This window comes from Dipodomys merriami, unplaced genomic scaffold (genome assembly GCF_024711535.1).
Source record: "Dipodomys merriami isolate MVZ:Mamm:240054 unplaced genomic scaffold, mDipMer1.0.p SCAF_1279, whole genome shotgun sequence".
In the NCBI taxonomy this organism is placed as follows: Eukaryota; Metazoa; Chordata; class Mammalia; order Rodentia; family Heteromyidae; genus Dipodomys; species Dipodomys merriami.
In genome coordinates this window covers 44,774-57,115 of record NW_027202581.1, presented here as the reverse complement: position 1 = coordinate 57,115, position 12,342 = coordinate 44,774, and the positions used below count along the sequence as shown (strand labels likewise).

The window sequence follows — 12,342 nt, the reverse complement described above, 5'->3', positions numbered from 1 at the left end:
TACAAAATTTCTGAGACTACTAAAAGAGTAAAAGTTCAGCTCACTACCATACATGAAAGGGAAAAGAGGTATCAACTTCTACAACAAATCAGGAAAATACAAACAGATACTGCAAACAGAAGACATGAAAAATGCTAGAAACAAGCACATATTTCACATATATTATCTCTTTCAATAATCTTCAGAATGTCAATTGTCTTACTTTATTAATTAAAAGACACAGAGTGACTGAATGGACCTCCAAAAGAAAACTACCAAAAATACAATCTTTCCCTGAAGAAAGGCAGAAGGTTGAAATGAGCTAGAGAAGAGAAATTTCAGGCTCTGGTAACTTTTCCAAATTGTTGCAAGCCTTAGGGATCAAGCTATCAAATGCTCTTGGTCTCAAAGTTGGAATATATACTTCTCCCAAGGGCTTAGAATCCTAGTTCCTTACATGCAACAAAAATATTAACAATAATGGAGCAATTCTTGTGAAAATGGATTACCTAATTCCCTTTCAAATATGATCCTATTCGTTTCTGTTTTAAAAAGCAGGTAAGCACAAGAGATATGCATTCCTTGTTTACCTTTGTTTATATTTGTCAAATATTAGTCTATAACCCAGAACATAAAAAAACTGTTAATGGTCTCTTGAACTCTACATTCTCTTCAGCAATGGAAAAACTTAAGTATGCACTCTTCCTTAGATATCAAATCTCTCTTCTCAAACACATCTTTATCTTCTGCACTGAGATGTCTACAGTTCAGAAACATAAAGCTAAATGTCTTAATGGCAATGTCAGTGGAAATTCCCTGAGAGCAAAATGTAATGTTTGGGTTCTGAACAAATATACCTTGAAAAAAAAGGAGAGACTTGAAACTAAAGAATATTCAGACAATATTTCTGCCTAACACCTAACACCTTGAAGATATCGAAAATTTCTGTTCAGACCTTCTAGGACTTCCATGTCTTCTAAAGGCAACTGGAATTCAAAAGCTTATCATAAAAGTAGACAATTTTTACAATTCTTAAATTGTACATTTGCCAATCTTAGAAATTCAAATGAAACAGATTTAATAATACAAAGCCAAAACATTCAAGTAGCTAAAGGAGAAATACATTCGAGATAAAATATATTGATACAGTAGAAGATTATAGGCATGAGGAATCACAAAAGACAGTGGGCATGAACAAAGTTGATATAGTTTTGATTGCAGTCTAATGTACATAGAAGTTAACAAAGCTACTACTGAAAAGGTTTTTATGTATGCAAGATAACTTAGCAATTGTTAAGGACAATGTTAGGTGTCTCTATGACATTGCATACACTTAAAATGTGACCATGTTCTTTTACACAAGGTTTAATTCACAATTTGCCCAAATGTTAATGAAATATTAGCTATCAAGGAGGCTAAAATGCTAAAACTCATGGTTCAATGCTAGTCTAGACAGAAAAGTCTGTGACATACTACCTCTAAAGAACCAGCAAAATTACTCTTTGGAAGCAAAACCGTCAAACTCTTGGGAGATAATTTGGGAGAATATTCTTGTATTCCAAAGAAAAGACAGGACAGTCATCAACCACATCAACTATAAAGTCATGATGACTATAGTTAGAGAAGGAACTTTTGCTTAGGTAAAATATACCCAAGATCAAATAAAATCATCGATAGAAATTTTGAGAAGCTACTACAACAAATATATCTGAATGGATGTACAAAACACTCTCGAGAATGTACATTAATGACAAGATGCAAACTTGCTCCTCCAGAAATACATATCCCTATGTCTCCAACACTCTTTGCTGTATACATTGACAAACTCTTCTCCTAAGGAATGCTATTTCCCCACTCATTTAATGTTGGTTGGTTTGTAAACTGCATTGTCTATTAGAGCTTGGCAAAGAATTATGTGCTAATGCTGATCTAAGGCATGAAACAGTTTGGCAATTCTCTTCTCACCTCCTTTGGATAGTATTATATGAGAAAAATCTTTGGTCTAGTTGTCTAGTGAATGACAAACAACATGGAGAATTGCTGAGAGCTACTATGCAATAACCAATCAGCATCCTGATACATTTGTCCAATAAATATTAGAGAATTTAATGTAAATACAGGAGAGGTTCCAACTTACAAAGGACTTCATTTGGCTAAGGCCAAACAAATTTTCCAACAATGCATTCTCCACCTAAATGGATGTACTCTGTATTCAACCTGTTTGCTCAGAGGTGGATCATATTGCAACATGTATAGGTAGAAAAATTTCTCATATTAGAGTAGTTATAGAGCACCTGGTTGATTAAATTCTCTGTATTCTTTCCAGCCCTAAGTCTCTCAAACTGTGCTGTCTCTCCCATTATATACACAGAAATAGGATGTCCAAGAACACCGTAAATCATGTATGTACAGGAAATTCTAGGGAAAATAATTTGTCCCCAAGAATGGTGCTAAGAAGTTCCAAGATAACACCCAAATGAAGAATACTATGACCACAGCACATCATCCCATCACCTGTGCATTCTATGCAGGAGACCTAATGCCCACAGTACCCCCCTTTTCACCTGTATGATCTCTTTTATCTCTTTTTCTATGAAACTATGAGTAAGGGTCACAACCCCACATTGCAGCTGGTAGTGAAGGGCAATCTGAGCTGGACTGCGATTGTGCTTTTTTGCCACAGCACCAAGAACTGGGTCCTTCAGGAGAAATGCGGTATTGGAGTCTACCCTGGAAGGAAAGACAGAAATGCTGAACTGCAGACAGAGTATTCTATTTGTTTGCAGAGCTCCAATATACTTGAGGATGCCTTCTCTAGACCAAGTCATCAAATGCAATCTCTTGAACCATCAGCATCGCTCGTATGAGGGACCATGTCAGAAATGCAATTCTCCCCAGTTCCTAAACCAGTTCAAAATCAATTCCAGAAAACTGAGCACAGTAGAGCTCAAAATATTTGATTCAGAGTAGTGTTTTGGGTAAACATTTTATTGGATTAACATTGTTTTGCTTGTTGAGTTCCAGAGCACTACCAGGACAATGTCCTTGGACTTGGAGAAATCCAACAGTTTGCTCTGGTTGAGATAAGGATGACCTTCCACCTGTAGATGGATATGACAGGAATTATATGCAAATTTTATGCACTGATCAAGAAGAAAAATTAAGAGTAAGCAAACCTCAATAAAAATGTGTTATATTTGATTTGAATTGAAATGATCTAAATAATGTAATGTTTACTTTCTAACAAATAAATTTCACATATCTGTTACCTGGATTGCTCTAAAAAAAGTAATCTTCCTAAAGTAGACCACATTATATGCTGAATACCATTTACAGGGCAAAGAGGCATGACAAACTCTATTTCTGGGGCACAAAGGACTTATCTGAAATGTGGACCTGGTATTTGAACAGAAATCACTAATTTGGTCAGTCACTCATGGGGGAAAACCTATAGGACAAAAGAACCATTTTGGCAGGCATTCTGCTAGAGACACTGGTCAGAGTTTTGTTTTTTATTTTTCAAAGTGTTTTTCATGAAATTGAGTGCCAGTGGCTAATGCTTATAAACCTATCACTACTCAGGAGGCTGAGACATGAGAATTGAGGTTCTGAGTCAGCCCAAACAGATCATCCTTCAAGACTCTTATCTCTAATTAACCAGCAAAAGTCTGGATGAGGAGGCATAGTTTAGGTGGCAGAGCATCAAACTTCGGCCACAAAACTAAGAGAGTGAGTGAGTCCCTGAGAGTAAGCCATAGTTCTGTCCCATAAAGAATTATATGCACTCAATGGAATAAAAATGCATTAGTTGAATGGAATAGACCTAAAGAAAGAAGGTAAGATAAATAAAAAGTATTCTGCATTTGATAGAGACTGTTCCTTTAACTCCTTTCTTAGAACACTACAAACTGAAAGGCAAGTATCAAGATATGCTCTGTCTTATGGAAATTGTTATAGTTTATTCTGATATGTTGAGTAAGTTTTGCTTTTAGTTAAATATCTGCTAAGGAAAGTAAACACAGAAGTTAAAACAAAAGAAATTTTTCATAAATCCTGTGGGCTCTAATTCTTACAGAGATTATGAATGAATATTAAACTACTAGGTGAAATTGTCAAAGGGCCTCCTTTATTGACAATGGTCAACATCTAGAAAACCAGTAATCGTCAATCAGGAAACTACATCTAGGTGGGTCTGTTAATGAACAGATCAAATCAGAGGAAAATTTGAGTACAGACTGGATTTAAATGATGCAAATGAATTGTCATTAATTTTTAGAATACAGTCACAGAAATTTAACTATGTAAGAACGTATTTTCATTCCAAGAAGTCATCTGCTCAAGTCTCTAAAGGAGAATGTCCAGGTCTACAATGTTATTAAAGAGAACCAGCAAAACTACTACAAATGTGGATGACGATCTACCTGCATTAATAAGGACAATGTGGCCATGTGTTGAATAACTGGCATGAAATTTGGAAAATATGAATATTCCAAGTGCTTGATAAACTTCATGACAAAAGTCTTGATAAAACTTGTAATGAAACTGCCTTCACATTCATGTTGGGAAATCATAGGATTATGTCACTGTCCACACATTTAAACAGTATGACCAGCTTTGTGTTCAAAACACTTTTACTTCACAGCTGTAAGGACTTTAAGCTGTTGAAGACAGTAATATAGAATCTCAAACCAGGCACAGACTAGATGTGATTTTAAAAAACAAAGCAGAATAGAAGAGTTGACTTAGAGGTTTTCAGGTATTGAGTCAGCTCTGTGTTTTACTCTAAGTTTCCATGTATGGATTTCACTAAGATCCCCACCAACAGATATTTGATCTGTGTGATCATTTTGGCAGCCCCCACTTTACTCTCCATGTACCTATGTCGCGAACCAAGAATCCTGAAGCCAGACACAACAGCACAAAGTACCAAAGCATCCACTCCACAGGCCCTTCATATGGATCTCCACATTTCCTACCTTCTCCCACTGCTCCAAGTTGGTGATTTTATGGGACTTCCGTGTTTTTTATACATGACACTATTGTCAATCTAATCTCACAAACATTCATAAGCCAACAATACGTACTTTGCCTCTGACGTATAATGATTGCAGCCCACCTTGATGACATTTACATCCTCCAGATTCTTCCATTCACTGTATACTATGAACCTCTCACTAGGCACAGACACAGTTGGCCATCCGCCCTATCCTTGGAGACAATTAGAATCTTCCATTCCACAAAAATAAGTTAAACAGGGGAGAAGGTAAAAGTAATAGCTGGCAGAAACACAGCAACAAGTCAGTGAATAAGAGACAAAGAAGAGGAAGCAGGAACTCACCTGGTTGCAGACAGGCTTGTACTTGAGCCCTGGTTTGTTCAGGATCCTCTCCAGTTGCCTGTGATTAAAGTTGGACACACCAATGGACTTGGTCAATCCTGCATCCTTTCAATTCTCCATGGCCTAAAAAGGAAGAAGTTCTGCCGATCCATCTGTACCATTGGTTGAATCAATATAAATGCAAAATGGAGCTGATGAAGGAAACACTATCAGTAAACAATGAACTGACTACATATGACTGTTGGTAGAGAAATGGTCAAGACATTTGGAGAATATATTCACATACAAAGAAAGAATTTTGTGTGCTTCTTGGAGAAATACAGACATCAGCTGCAATGCTTGGTAAGAAATGTATGCATTATCCTGCCCATGTAATTGTAGCCCCTCTGTACAGTATGTTCTCAAATAAAATGAAATAATATTAAAAAAAAAAGAAATACAGACATCACTGCATAAGGAAGCAAGAGATCACTCTTCTTGTCATCAATTCTGTTCAGACATTCATGTCTTTTACATTCCACTAATGCTTTCTCCCCTATCACTCCTGCAAAACACCATTGTAAATGTCATGAGTTTCTAGATTTCAAGGGTACAGATTCCATTCTTGGAGTTGGAGACATGACCTGACTCTCTAGGCATCCTCTCAAGTCTATTCTTCAAATATTCACCTCCCATGTGTCACAGAGATCCACTGTGTCAAATATCAATTTTCCATGCTCATCTTTCAGAAAGACTTCGTCTCCAGGCTGCAATAGAAGCAGACATTACAGCAACCTCAACAAGCACTGTCATCCTACCCAGAGCCGTGGTCCTTTCTACACTTCAGGAATGAAACAGTAAATGAGCATTAATGAAGAACTCCTCCACTTAGTTATGCTTACAAAGATGCTTGAATGAGAGTAATAAGGAATGTCTTTAAGAGTCTAGGTAGTTGTAATCCCCTATCAATTATTATTATTAAATATTTGTTTCACATCCCAAAGAGATCTCCCTAGGACTTGTGTTACTTCTCTGCTTCACTTTCTCTAGGCAAAAACTTCTCTCTCACTGGGAAAGTCAACAATTACTTGGCCTTGATCTTCCACAACAATGGATTTCAATCTTGATTCAGGATAATCAGTATTCTTTAGAGATTTGAATACATGTGAGTCCAAGGCAAATTAGTGAAGCAAAAAATGGTTAACCAAAAGTTGTCAGAGAGAATGATTCTAATACTGAAAGATGCAATCAAGATATCAGAGGGTAAGGGTCAGGACATATGAACTATCCAAATATTATTTGCCATTGCGGGCAACGTTGGGATAAAACACAAGCAAGCGTCCAGTAATAAAAATGTAAGGGATGGAGAAACAGAAATAGATGAGGGCTCAGAAGGTGGCTTAGTGGTAGAGTGCTTGCCTTGCTTGCAAGAGGCCCTGGGTTCCATTCCTCAGTGCCACATAAGCAGAAAAAGCCAGAAGTGGCACTGTGGCTCAAATGGTAGAGCACTAACATTGAGATGAAGGACTGAGGGACAGCACCCAGGCCCAGAATTCAGACTCCATGACCGACAAGAAAAAAGAAATAGCTGAAGACTAAATCTAAATCTAGCCATTCATTCACCTGTCCATTTACATAATTCAATAAACTCATATGAAATATCCTGGGTCATTCTATCAATTTTTAACTAAAGCTTACATAAATTGATGATCAAAGCTTCTTCTCAATCATTTATGGAAATAATTATCGTGAACATATGAAGTTATATGCTTCAGTTAGATGATGCAAATAGCCTACCTTCAATGAAGTTGGTAAATGAATAAGGTAGAGATCCACATAATCCAACTGTAGTTTCTTCAGTGATCTTTCCAGACAAGGCCGGACTAGCTCTGGTCGATTGAATGTGCACCAGAGCTGCAAATGTTAAAAAATACAAATTGTGCTAGATTGATGGTTTACCTCAATTGAGAAATCTGATTCACCAAATTCAGAGAAGTTTTATACTAGGAAGATACTGATGGCCATGGGGGAAAATTAATGCCTTCATTCTTAGGGTTCCGGGACCTGTCAGGGCCATGTCATTGTTAAAATAATTTGCTGGACAATAGAAGGAAATTACTTGAGATAGCATTTTGGTCAAATAATAAAATTATCCAAACTATGAATCCTATTCCAAAGAGATTGCAGAATTACTATTCCTCTAAACATCTCATCTCTTCAAATCAGTGGAGACATATCCACATACCTTTATTTCCATCAGTGAAGGGAAAGATATTTGAATATTTTAAAATGTACTGGGCAAAAAAAAACACTTTAGCAATGTTTTGTTTAATACTCAGCAAATACTCATACTGATCTCTCCCAAGAATAAAGGTAAGATTTAATATTCCAAATAGTAAAAATAATGTTTTAGAAAGTTACTCTGGGCATGAAGAACACTGTGATTTGACCATAGATCTGAGTGGTCGCATAGCACCTGTTAAAACAATGATTCAAGTTGAGACTTTGAATGTTAAAGTGTCTGTCAACCTATCAATTCATAGAGAGTAAGGTAGTAATTATTTCACTCTGTTTTTAATACTAAGTCTAACATGTAAAAAGTATGTGAATAAGTAGTAGCACCAAGAACAATTCTTCCAACTACTGCTCCAATCATGTAATTCTTCCCCAAATCACATTTCAATAAATTCACATCTACCTATTGTAGGCAGCATACCTTTGAGGTGAGGAATATGTCTTCTCTCTTCACAGTGCCCTCTTCAATCTTGCTTCGAATGGCCTGCCCTACCTCCTCTTCCACTTCGTACACATACGTAGTGTCAATGTGCCAGTAGCCAGAATCTATAGCTATTTTGGTGGCCTCAAGTACCTTACTTCTAGGAATCTAGATCAACAAGGAAAAGAAAAGCAGAAGTTGGAGGTAAATGTTGTGAGGTAGCCCATTGGAAGCAAACTAGATAATTAACACGATTAGAAAACACTTAGTATTCCAGTGTTATCTTCAGATCACTTAAGCATGTAACAGGGTAACACCTCTGTGAATTTAAATCCCATCTTTACTGTAAGACAAAGGGTTATCCAAACAGTAATTGTGATGGTCACAGAAATAATCACCTTTCCATGAACTTATTTTCATCTGTGTTGGACTTAATGCTGCACTTGGAGGAATCAAGCCAAATCTGTTTTTCTGTGGTAGTCTCTACTTAATAATAGAATTTGTTTTTTTCTCTGAACTTCAAACACAGCGAAGGCTAATTAATCAGTAACATTGGAAGATTCCAGAAGCTCTTATTCCAATGAATTCCTAGAATGATTTAGAAAGATTTACAGGACTCAGGATGTAGATAGCACCACCCTGTGGTTTACATAATGATAATACAACATAGAAGTAACACAGGAAAAATGTGCATAGAAGAAATACAGAAGGTATATGATCCATGCTTAGTTGAGTTCTCATAGGAAAGACATAGAACATAATCTTGAGCACTGAATTTTGACAATACATGGCACACGTCTACAATGAAAGTAAAAGTCATTTCAAACTATATTTTTTTGCTAGTGCTATTTACCTAGTGCCCCTGTCTCTGTTAGGACACCCCAAAATTCCAATTCTTAACTCCCCCTCTGGTTATACAAACAGTAAAAACGCATACCACCCTTACATGTCACAAAACAGTAAAATACCAAATTTCCCAGGTGCTATTCAGGGACAGTGTTCTTGAGATACAGTATAAAAGTTTTGTTAACATTTTCATGCATAGTCATTTTCTCTGTAAAATTGAACAAAGTTCTGGGAGAAAAACAATATATGCTCAAAGGTCATAGAGTTATAAATAAGTACTTAACTCCATTGTGTAAAAGATAATTGGTGTAGCCATCAACCCTGAAAACTAAAGCTCTTTGATTTAGAGAGGGCATGGTTGGACTTAGTGCCTCCTCTACCAAATGTGGGTCACAATTTTAAAGTTCATTCAGTACATGATTTCTTAAAAGGCAAACCAAAACACAGATTTTTTAACATTTATTTAAAAAATTTCAGAAACTTTTCAAGCTCAAAACTTTTCTTGCTCCTACACTCCTGATCTAATACTTGTTTATTAGGTGTAACAGCACCTGGAGATTCACCAGAGATGAGTATGTGGTGGTGTCCTGCAGTCTTCCCTACCTTTATGCCTGAAAAATTAACAAAGTCCAGGCAGAAGAATCAAAGTGGATTGATCTTAGGAAACAAGTTAACTTTTATCACCTTGATTTCTCTGGATCTCCACAAGAAAGCAAGACTTTCTATTGTAGGAAATAAGCAAAAACAAAACAAAAACAAAAAACAGAAAACAATTCTAGTGCTATGGGTATCTTTCCAGGCATCAAAGCTGATACACAGCTTAAGCCTGCTAATTTTTGTTCTTTTTTCCCCACCAAGCTATGAAATCAATGACCAATTAGTACAAAGCACAATGCTCAGAATAAACAGGTTATGACATGATCACACTCTTACAATGTTCTCTCTTGCACATGAGAAACACTACCTTGGGAAAACTGAGCACTGGTTGACCACCCCAGAGTCATACTAGAAATATGTGACTTTGCAATCCACATTGTCCTCAGGTCCTTCTATATCTATTTTTCTTTTCAACCTTCAAACTGATCAGCATTCTTGTTACCTCTTTGGGTACATAGGTACTGAAACCCAGTTGTGGGATCGCATGGCCATCATTTAGTCCAACATGCTGATACTTCGAATTCATTGCTGTTGCTCCTCTGCCTGGACAGAGACTGTTCTTTTTGACCTCATGGATACAAATATAACAGGAAATTATGAGTCCTCGTGTCTCTACAATATATAATGATGAGTGAAGAAATAGAATTAAAGCTACAGTCTACATTACAAAGAGAACTAAAACAAGCTCACTCTTTTTATAATAAACTATTGTACAGTGACATAGAAACTATTGGTTTTAAGTATGTTTTTTTTCTCCTTAGAATTTTCCATGTATTATAGTGAGTTACTATAATAGATTAATGGGATCATTTCTGAAAATTTGTTGAAGTGGAAACCGTTAGATTCACACTTTTCTTCTTATTTAAAATTTTGTGAAAAAAATAAAGCCCCTCGGAAATTACATCTTGTTTAGAACAATAAAGACATTACTCATACAGCAATAGAGAAAAGCCACTAAAAACATCTTTAGTTTGGACTTTTTAACCAGAATTTCTTTAAAAAGAATGAAGTCAAGCACCAGTTTTTTCCATCCTAGACAGCCTTCACTGTACTATGCCAGGGGAAATTTCTGCATTTGAGTCCAAATCTGCTTTAGGCTTCTAGACCTGTGATGCATTTCCATCAGCTTGTCTGGTGACAACTCTGCAACCCTACTCCCTTTCTTTCCTTCCCAAGACACCCACAGGCTTTAGGTCCAAGACATTCAACTAGAGACTCAGACATATTGTTTCAGGTCTAAATAGATTGAGAGACAGGGCTAGTGATGAGCTTAAAGATCCAGACTGAAAATATTCAAATCACCAGAAAGCACTGGCAGGCAGTGTCAATATTCAAATATAATCCAGGTAAAGTCAGGATATGTTATAATTTAAGTTTCTATTTCATGGGAGGAGATTGGCCAAAACAATACATAACAAAACAGAACAGTAATGGATATCATGTGAGGTGGCCTAACAGGATTCCTGGGAGGGTCACCTGCATTATAGTCTTCCTCACTTCCTCATCTTTGTATGCTATGATTGACTGTGACCAATATACCTAAACTTTCTAAGACTTACTGTTTTTTTTAATCTGTGGAATTAAGATAATAAATGTACTACATGATAGGCCTCAGGGAAGACTAAATGGGGTAATTGGAGAAAGAATGCTGAGTTCTCAATGAAAGACATCATTACTCCTATATTTTTTCATCACTTTAATTGCATTATAAAGTCACTGAGGGCAAAAATTACTTGCTTATCATAGATTTATTATTATCATCACATTTCTTATAATTAAAGTCGATTATAAAGACATTGAAGACAAGAAATATGGGTAGGTAGTTCATGCCATAAGTGTTTAGTGAGTTAAATTCTGAGTTTTGATGGAAACAAACTTGAAATGATCATATCTATATTTTTCATGAAAGTAATTCATCTCTTATCTTGTGTTCATAGCTCTGCATGCTTGCTTGCATACAAACTTTAAAATATTTTTATACCTTTTTTTCTCTTTGTCAGTGATGAGGTTTGAACTTGGCTTGGGCACTGTCCCGCAGCTGTTCAGCTCAAGGCTAGTGCTCTACTACATGAGCCACACTGTCATTTCTGTTTTTTGAGTTGTTAATAGGACATAAGCATCTCACAGGGACTTTTCTGCCCTGGCGGGCTTTGAACCAGATCTCAGATCTCAGCCTCCTGAGTAGCTAGGGTTACAGGCATAAGTCAAAGGTGCCCAGAAGATATCTGATTTTTATCACAACGTAACATGTGATGATTCGAGGTTTAAGCTGGAAATTTATTACAAAATAAAATGTAATAAAGCAAATTCCCCCCCCCCAAACCTCTGTTTTTAACTGTTTACTCAGTGCCACAAACCCCACTTGGTACCAATTAGTCTTATTCATTATTCTCACACATTAATAAACTCAGCTTTTCCCACCTGTAAAATCTGAATTTGGACTTTGATATTTCTAAATTCACTGGGTTATTATTCTCATGTTGGACACTCTACTTTCAGCAGAGAGCTTACTGTTTTCGGAATTTTGATTTAGTCCCATCATTAAACTTTTCTTATAGTATTCTACTTAACTTGGATATGATGTACCCGAGTCTTCATTTGAACACTTGGCCATGGATAAGGAGCCTTTGCTCCACTCACATGACAACTCAAATTCAATCAATTATCCAAACAGTCTTCAATAATAATCTCTTTTGCCTCTTCAGAGACTTGGTGTTTAAGAAAAACATGAAACTCAGTTAAAATCACTGAGTAAGTGACAACATCAAATAACAGTAGATATAAAATATTTCAGCAGATACCCAAGATTAATACAAGAATATCATAA

The 12,342-nt window shown here is 36.3% G+C and overlaps 1 pseudogene; it reads right to left on the bottom strand.

Moving 5' to 3' along the window:
- LOC138824179 (prostaglandin-E(2) 9-reductase-like) overlaps window positions 1-10,041 on the bottom strand; it is a 47,678-nt pseudogene extending 37,637 nt beyond the window's left edge.
- Between the last annotated feature and the right edge of the window lie 2,301 nt (window positions 10,042-12,342).